Raw genomic sequence first — 7,412 nt, 5'->3', positions numbered from 1 at the left:
ATGTGGTGCTGAGGATGGAACCCAGTGCCTCACACAGGCTAGGTAAGTGCTCTCCCACTGAGCTACAGCCACAGCCCATGACCTGACTTTTGTTGAGCAATTTTCTGTACTTTCCAAATGTCCTTAAATGATTATACTTTACTTTTGTAATTGAACAAAAAAATTAAATAATTTAAATATTTGGATAATTGAACCAAAAAAATTTAAAGCTTTTTCCCCCCCCACGTAAATACTGTATTTATTTATATATAAACACAGCCAGGAATGGAATATGATTATTTGAAACACAACTCACACCCAATCTAGCTACTCGCTATTTCTCCATTTACTAATCAGGGCTTAAGCCATACCCTCTCTGCCCCACATCATTTCAAGTTGAAGCTTGCCTTATGTCTAAACCTCTGTTGTTTTAAAACATCAGAGCACTCTCCTGGGAAATTATGTGCAAGGTACAGATCTCAGCCCTTCAAGGATAAGCATGACTTTGAGGTCAACAGTTCAACTAAACAACATCATTTCTTTTAACATCTGCTGTCAGAGAAAAAAAAAAGTTGATTTTTTTCCTTCACATTCCCATGCCAAAGTTAGCATTTAGGTCAAATATAAGACTGGACTTTTATCTTTCAGTGACTGTTTTTCAGCATTTAGCTTAGAAAGGAGCAGCTCACTGTGGTCATCTCTTCTCTGTTACCCTTGTCATTTAACCTTTCTAAACAAAGATGACATTTGAAAGAATGACAATTCTTTTATCAGAGCTATATACAATAACTGGTGAGAGTTGTTCTGAAGTGAAATAAAAATTCCCTGACACATCTGAGTGTCAGGATTTGAAGTCACAGTGATCTGAGCGAACAATAAGCCAAACAGCTATGCCATGTCAAACCATAGCTCTTGGTCAATGTCCTGGGATCCAAGGAAATGATAAGCCTACATGCTTTGAAAAGATTGATGAACGTGTGACTCAGTTCCCAAATTAAAACCTCCCACATAGCCTCCCACATTGTGAGATGCTTATTGATTAAAAGAAATCTTAATATATTGTATTAGTCACTGTTCTCCAGAGAAGCAGAACCAATAGCATAAATATAAGAGGGATTTTTTTTAATATTGGTTCACATGATAGAGACTGAATACTCCCACAATGGCTGGCTGCAGTCTGGAGAGCTCGGGAAGTTTGTTGCTGCTTACTCCAAGATGCCAGAAGCCTTGGAACAAAGGGTACAAATGATGCACCCCAATCTGAGGTTAGAGGCCTGAAGGCCCCTTAGAGAGCCACTGGTGCAAGTCTTCATTCAACAGCTAAAGTATCTGGAGTCTGATGTCCACAGCAAAAAAAACCACACCTACTCAAGAAGGGTTGCACATGCCCGTGGACAGACTTCCTCCTTCTTCTCTGATATTTCATTCCATCCAGCTCCCCAGCCTATTGGATAGTGCCACCCAAGTTTGGAATGGGTCTTCCACTCTTGGTTCACTGAAACACATGTCAATCTTCTCTGGAAACATCCTCACAGACACCTCCAGAAGTGTGCTTTACTAATTTCCTAGGTGTTCCTCAATTTGGTCAAGTTGACAACCAAAATTAACCATCATGTAAGTGAAAAGTATAAGAAATATTTTCATGAATTGAATAAAATTTTCTGAAATTTTTGCTGTACAATGAAAATAGTTAAAGAAGAGCAAAGAGAGAAAATGTGGATGACTTTGGATTGGATGAAAATATTCAATTATTGGTATCTTATTGTCACTAACGTTTGAAGTATTGGTTTATTGTTATGCCAAATCTTTGCATAAAAGGGCAAGGGCATCATGAAAAGAGTCTAAATCTCTAATGAAGTACCAACAGCATAGAATTTCTCTCCTAACTTTTTTTAAATAGTTGAGAAAGAGATGCTTATGGAAATACCCACATGAACTCTACAAAATAAAAGGAAAAAAAATCAACCATATAGTGGACTTCAGGGTTGGTTTTTACAATTTACGATTCTGAAGTCTGTCTACCAGATTAGAAAACAAGATTCATGGGTATGCTTGGGAAATTGTTTCTGATTATCTCCCCTTGGAAAATGAGAGGAAAGTAAAGGTCAGTCTTTTTATATTCTGCAAAGATTATGGTGACAGGATAAGTAATGGTCTTGCACTGGATTTTACTGGCTTTAACACAAGAATGTTTTAATTCTTAAATTCTGTTTCCTATTTAAGAAATAATAGTCAGAAATAACAAATGGTACTTATTAAATCTCTAATGTGTTCTAGGCATTGTTTTTAATACTTTTTGTATTTTCTTGAGGGCTTCAGAATAACACCACGTCAATCTGTAGATTCAATACAATCCGTCAAAATCCCAGCAATTTATTTCATAGCTATCAACAAACAAATTCTCAAGTGTACAAGGAGAGGCAAAAGACCCAGAACAGTCAATGCAATTTTGAAGGAGAATAAATTTGAAGGATTGTCACTTCAAAACTTACTATAGAGCTACAGTTATCAAGATAGTGTGGTATTGATGAAAAAAAACAGAAAACAATGGAGGGGCTGGGGTTGTGGCTCAGTGGTAGAGCGCTCACCTAGCATGTATGAGGCACTGGGTTCGATCCTCAGCACCACATAAATATAAAATAAAGATATTGTATTCACCTAAAACTTAAGAGTAAATATTAAAAAAAAAACAATGGAACAGAAAAGAGTACAGAAATAGACCCCCACAAATATAGGTGATTGATCTTTGATAAAGAAGCAAAGCAATACAATGAAGAAAAGACAGTGTTTTCAACAAATAGTGCTACAACAACTGGATATTCACAGGCAAAACACTGAATCTAGACACAGACCTACAGCCGGCATCGAGCCTAGTGGACAGGAACATCTGGTTTCTGGGAATAACCAGTGGACGTTTCCTCTTATTAACTGCCCTGACATATTGTGAATTTCTATTCCTCTCTGCCATGTCCACACACTTGAAATGGGTATGACCTGCTAAGATGCTAATCAACCTGCTGACTGCAAGACATCAGGAAGCAAGACTCCACCCTTGAACCTTACCCCTTCCTTTGATGTACCCCCTTAAATAAACCTCTGGAGCCATCTTTCCTGATCCTGGAGAGTTAGGCTGTAAATGAGAGATCTTCCTGAACAATAGAATACAGCTCATTAAACAGGAAAACAAACCTTGAATATAACCCAAACCATAATCCCAGATTATAAAGCAAAACAAAACCCCACAGTAAATCCCACATTTGACAATAAAGGTGCATATTATGTTCTGTGTGAGGAGACTTTCAGTTTGAGAACTTTAAAGATCTTAGAAGGTGAAAAGTTCAAATTTATTTTGACTCAAGCAAAAGATGGAATGGGAATAAGAGTGAAAATTCAGTTTAAAAAGGTAATTTAATTTGTTACATACTGTTCAAGAAAACAAGCAAGATGCAGGATGGAATGGTGTGCTACCTTTCGTGTAAGACAAAGGGAAATTAAGACAATAAGAATAGGGCTGGGGGTGTAGCTCAATAGTGGAACATTTGCCTGTCACCTATAAGACCCTGGGCTGAATCCTCAGCACTTAAAAAAGAAAAAAGAAAGGGGGAAAAAAGGCTTCCAAAAGTCAGAGAAAGAACTAGCATGGAGAAGAGAGGAAGGGATCTGTTATAATTAAATACAAACAGAAACAAATGTCCTAACTGCATATGAAGAGGGCAATATAACTATATAACAATATAACTGTAACCTAACTGCATATGAAGAGGACAAAATACACAGAAAAAATAATTATTTCAAGTAAAAGTTTGAACATGGTCCATGGCTAGAGGGTTTTATTTATTTTATTTTACTTTATTTTATTGGTACTGGAGATTTCACTCAGTGGTACTTTACCACTAAATCACATCCCCAGAACTTCCCCCTCTTTTTGAAAATATTTTTAGTTATAGATGGACACAATGCCATTATTTTATTTATTTATTTTTATGTGGTGCTGATGATCAAACCCTGTGCCTCACATGTTCTAGGAAACTCTCCACCATTAAGGGACAACCTCAGCCCCCCAGGCCCCTTTAAAAAAAATATTTTGAGACAGGTTCTTACTAAGTTGCTTAGGACCTCACTAAATTGCTGAGGCTAGTCTTGAACTCTTGATCCTCCTGTCTCAGTCTCCTGGTTGCTGGGAGCATGCCATGGAGCCTATCCTGAGGTTTTTATTTTAAGGTAAAATATAGAAAAGGAAATTTGAAATTTTCTTAGTAATTTAATTTTTAACAGTATTTAATTAGAATTGGTGGTCTGAAAGTATTTCATGTATAGTTTAGGAAATACAAATAAATGAATCTTTTGTGTGAATCAATATTTTTAGTGGAAGAAAGAGATGGAAATTAATAAAGTTGTATTAAAAAGCTGTGGGTTGTTATTGCATTGGCTAAGACCTTGATTAAAAAGTTGAATAGAAGTGGTGATAGCAGGCATCCTTGTCCTTTTCCCAAATTCAGAGAGAAGCATTTAAATATTTCATTGCTATGTTTTACATTTGTGGTTCATTTCTTTTTTAATTTTTTTTTTAATATTTATTTTTTAGGTGTAGATGGACACAACACAATACCTTTATTTTTATGTGGTGCTGAGGATCAAACCTGGGTCCCACCCATGCTAGGCTGAGCCACAATCCACCGCTGAGCCACAATCCCAGCCCCGTGGTTCATTTCTTGTACATACTTTTGTTTTAATTAGATGAAGGAAGTTTCTTTTAAAAAATTATAAATAGATGTTGAATTTTACTAAATGATTGTTTCTATTAACATGATCATGCTCACAAAATTATTCTTGTCTGTTATATTATTACCGTGAACATGTTAGTCAGCTTTGCGTCATCACTGTGACAAAATACCTTCATAAACAACTTAAAAGGAGGATAGAAATGGGCATGGTGGCACACGCCTGTGATCCCAGCTACTCAGGAGTCAGAGGGAGGAGGATCATAACTTTGAGATCAGCCCGGGTAACTTAGTGAGACCCTGTTTCAAAATTAAAAAAAATAAAAATAAAAACAAAAGCTGAACAGGGGCTGGGTATGTAGTTCAGTGATAAGAGAACTTGCCTAGTGTGCACAAGGTTCTGGGTTCAATTGCCACCACCACCAAAAAAAGAAAAAAGAAAAAAGGATGAAGGTATTTTGACTCATGGTTTCATGGTTTCAGAGGTCCACAGTTGCTTGACTCTGTTGCTTTGATCCACTTGGGGATGTAGTATGTCATGGTGAGAGTGAGAGGTGGGGAGGCCTATTCACTTTACGACATCCTGGAAGCAAAAATAGAGGGGAAGGGGCTGAGGTACCAATATCCCTTTCAAGTGAACACCCCCAGTGACCTAATTTCCTTTCACTAATCTCCATCTCTCAAAGGTTCCGCCACCACCTGTTAGCACCACAGCTGGGGACCACGCCTTTGACACATGGGCCTTTGGGAGACATTTCAGACACAAACCATTGATTTTTAGTATATAGAACCAACATTTTAGGCATCAACTTATTCCCTGATGCTCTGTTTATGTGTATGTATGTGTGCGCGTACGCTTGTGCTCGTGTATCACTTTTGCTTGGTTTACTAATATTTCATTTGGAATTTTTGAATTTGTGCTTATGAATAAAGTTGGAATGTTTTTGTCTTGTTTTGAGACAGGGTCTCAGTGTGTTGCTGGGACTGGTGTTGAACTCCTGTGGTCAAGCGATCCTCCTGTCTCACCCTCCGGGTAGCTGAGACTATAGGTGTGCACCACCGCACCTGGCTGTTAACTCTTTTAATGTTTTTTTTTCCCCAGGTTTTGTTTTTCAGGATTATGTTGTCCTCATAAAACTAATTGGAAAGTGTTTCTGCTTTTAAACTCTCTGAAAGCATTTCCTAATAAAGCTACCCAGACCTGATATTTTCTTTGTGGATATTTAATAATCAATTCAATTATTTTCATAAATATTAGACAAATAGATTTTCTATTTCATAATATTTCAGTTTTGGAAATTGAATGATTCTAGGAATTTGTTCATTTTACCTAATTATCAAATTTATTGGCATAAAGCCTCTTGTATAGCCTTTTATTGTATCTTTTGTTTTTTGATATTGGTTACTTTTATCTTTATTATTTTTCTTAATCACTTGTAAATTTTATTAATCTTTTCAAATACTAACTTTTGGTTTTAGGATGTTTATTTTCTATTTAATTTCTGTTTTTGTTTTTATGTTGAACTCCATCTACCTTTTAAATTTGCTGCTTATTTTCTTACTTTTTGAAGAAGATGCTTAAATTGTAAATTTTTAGTCTTTTTTTCTAATTTACATGTTTATTTCTATGAATGACTTTCATTATGTGCCACAAATTTTTTTTTACATGTTATATTTTCATTATCACTTGGTTTAAAATATTTTCTAACTTCCATTGTGTAAGTTTTTGAGAGAGATAACTTACTGAAGTTTTGGAAACACTGTTCTTCGATTGATATTATTTTAAAAATTAATCCCAAATAGGTATTGAATATTATAAAATGTTATTTCTCCCAGTGTGTATTAAGCTAGTATGTCTATTTTTTTGCCTTTCATTTGAACATGTAGTGACTGTCTTTATATTCCTGGGTTAAAATCTACAGTCATGATATATTTTGTTTTTGAATACATTGCTTGAGTGAATTTATTTTGATTAATATTTGTTTGCTCATTTCCCCCCTTGGTTTAAGGTTTTCAATAACAGAATTAAAAAAAAATGAGATATAACTTTAAGTCACTGTCTCAGTTTTGAAAATGCACACAACCATGGAAGCCACACCCTGTAAGGAAATAGAACATTCCATCACCTCAGGAAGCCTCCTTCTTCTCCTTTGGGGTCAGTTCCTTTCAAATCCATTCCTGTACTGGTTTCTACCATCATAAATTTGCTTGTGTACTTTCAAAGGAATCTTTACCATATGATTATAAGAGAGTCTCCTGTGTTATCCTGTGGTTTACAGTTCAGCTTTTAGGTTCATGTGTACCATCTATCTCAAGGTAATTTTTGTGTTTGGTATGAGATAGCTGTCACTATGGCTTGTATGTCCCCACCCAAACTCATGCTGTATTCTCCATTGTGAGGTATTATGATATGGGACCAGGTGAGACCTATAAGAGGGCAGAACTCTCATCCATAGATTAATGAATTCGTGAGCTAATGGGGTAATAGGTTATTGCAAAGGTTGAATATAAAAGCCAGTTTGGCTCTGTCCCTTTCATGGGCCCCTCTCAACATGTGATGCTCTGTGCTGTCTCAGGACTCTGCAGAAAGTCCTAACCATCAAGACGGCCCTTACTAGTCTCATTCTCCCAGCCACCAGTACTATATAGCTGAATAAACCTTTATTCTTTGTAAGTTATAGCAACTGAAAATGAACTAAGAAGTTCTTCTCC

This window comes from Marmota flaviventris, chromosome 1 (genome assembly GCF_047511675.1).
Source record: "Marmota flaviventris isolate mMarFla1 chromosome 1, mMarFla1.hap1, whole genome shotgun sequence".
NCBI classification, from domain to species: domain Eukaryota; kingdom Metazoa; phylum Chordata; class Mammalia; order Rodentia; family Sciuridae; genus Marmota; species Marmota flaviventris.
This window is presented reverse-complemented; position numbering follows the sequence as displayed.